Source organism: Bos grunniens, chromosome 4 (genome assembly GCF_055505025.1).
Source record: "Bos grunniens cultivar Pamir isolate PY7600 chromosome 4, Bosgru_T2T1.0, whole genome shotgun sequence".
NCBI classification, from domain to species: domain Eukaryota; kingdom Metazoa; phylum Chordata; class Mammalia; order Artiodactyla; family Bovidae; genus Bos; species Bos grunniens.
The window spans coordinates 80,761,966-80,764,321 of record NC_141168.1 but is presented as its reverse complement, the minus strand read 5'-3'; the positions used below and the strand labels follow the sequence as shown (position 1 = coordinate 80,764,321).

Sequence of the window (2,356 nt, the reverse complement as noted above, 5' to 3'; positions counted from 1 at the left end):
CATTTTCTTCCTAAGGACTCAACATTAAACATACAGTTTTAATAAATGGCATCTCTTTTTCCTTTTTCCCCTCAGTGTCATAAAGTCTTCTAGGCTAATGAAATATGAACAAACCTAGGAACTAAAGATCAAAACCATAAAATGTCATAATGCTAATACTTATCAATTTTAATAGTTAATCACCATTTGGAACAATGTACAAAACTTACGTTGCTAAAGAAAGAGGTGAAATTTTACTTTATTCAACTTTGAAACTACACAATAATATTTTTTTAATTTAATCAAAATAGCCTAGAACAGTCCCTCTGGCATTGTTTGATTTAAATAATCTTTGATCAGTATTTATCTTAATAATGCATATATACACTAACATATAAAAATATACTACAGAAATGGAGAGAGCAATAGATATGTTAACCGATTAATGATTGTTTTCAATGATTACTTTATACAGTCAAATGCCATGTTTCACCTAATCTAAGGTGAAGATTTTCTTTTCACATTTAAACATCTCTGAAATCAGGATGGGTCCTAAAATGACTCCAGTCAGGAGTCAACTAAAAGTCAACTCCAATGACAGAGTTGTCATTGTCTGCCCATGTGAATCAAAACAAGCAGAGAGAAGATTCGCATGGCCCTGTGCAAGGATGATATGCCAATTTGTGAAGTGTTCCATATTTACTGAACTACCATGTGACCCTGCAGTCACACTCCTGGGCGTATACCTGGAGGAAAACAGGGCATAAAAGGATACATGCACCCTCATGTCCACTGCAGTGCCGCTTACAATAACTGAGGCATGGAAGCAATCTAAATGTCCAACAACAGAGGAATGGATAAAGATATGGTACATATATACAATGGCATATTATATAGCCACTGAAAGGAATGAAATGATCTCATTTGTAACAGCATGATGGACCTAGAGATTGTCATACTGAATAATTTAAATAAGACAGAAATACCACAAACTATTGCTTACAGGCAGAATCAAAAAACGATACAAATAAACGTATTTGCAAAACAGAAACAGACTCACAGACTTAGAGAATGAACTTATGATTGCCAGGGGAAAAGATGGGAGCGTGAGATAGTTGGGGAGTTTGGGATCGACATGCACACACAGCTATATTTAAAATGGACGACCAACAAGGTCCTAGTGTATAGTACGGGGAATTCTGCTTGCTGTTATGTGGCAGCCTGGATGGGAGGAGAGTTTGGGGGAGAATGGATATTTAATATGGCGAATCCCTTTGCTGTCCACCTGAAGTTATCACAACTTTGTTATTAGCTATATTCCAATACAAAATAAAAAGTTTAAAAAACAAACAAAAAAACAAGCAGAAAGGATATTGGGACTTGAAAGTCCAAGAGATAAAAGAGGAGCACACTTTTAAGATTTGCTATACTGCCAAAACTCTTAATGCCACACATTATAATCTACATATGAAACAAAAATGTTGACAACTCTGAGTCAAAATATCATTCATACTTGTCAGACTTTGAACATTAAGTTTTATAAATACATTAATTTACTTTGCACACACACACACATATGTAAAGGGGATTTTAAAATCTATGTATAAAATCTAAAAGATCATTTTAAAGAAGTATAAAATAAAATGTCTAAGAGATAAGAAAGCATTACACCATAGTATAATTGATAGCATTTTTTTTCTTTGTGCATTGAACCAGTCCAGGTTCAATGCACGACACTGGATGCTTGGGGCTAGTGCACTGGGACGACCCAGAGGGATGGTATGGGGAGGGAGGAGGGAGGAGGGTTCAGGAGGGGGAGCACATGTATACCTGTGATAGATTCATTTTGATATTTGGCAAAACTAATACAATTATGTAAAGTTTAAAAATAAAATAAAATAAAATTCATAAAAAAATAAATTAATTAATGTTGGGATGTTTTTAAAAAAAATAAATAAAATAAAATGGGTAAGAAGCAGTCACTATAAGCACCATGTTGCTCACTGTATATAGAGAAACAGAATTGGCAGAATATAACTCTCAAAATATACTTTTTAAAAGTTATAAAAAATCTAAAATGAAGATCCAAACAAAGTAAAAACTATATCTCCTTTAGTAAATTAAGGAAGCCTTTCTGGAGACTGGAACATCTCAGTAAAGGGTCAAAAAATGAGCAGACAGTAATCATTGGAAGAAGGGAGAAAATATGTGCTAGACGGGCACACACTGAGCAGCAACACAGAGATGATAACATAATGCTGTTTCTTCAAACCAGAAGCTTCTCAGTGTTGCTAAGACATAACGTGAAAGGGAACATGAAAAGGTGATAAGGACCTGTCACAGAGGCCATGCAGGAGAGGGCAAGGAACTGACACAG

General features: G+C 34.8%; 1 non-coding gene across 1 annotated transcript; it reads left to right on the top strand.

Annotated features, from left to right (window-relative positions):
* The first annotated feature begins 575 nt into the window (after positions 1-575).
* On the top strand, positions 576-682 carry LOC147374439 (U6 spliceosomal RNA). Its single transcript, XR_015163354.1, has one exon. It is a non-coding gene; the product is annotated as a U6 spliceosomal RNA (small nuclear RNA).
* Positions 683-2,356: the final 1,674 nt, after the last annotated feature.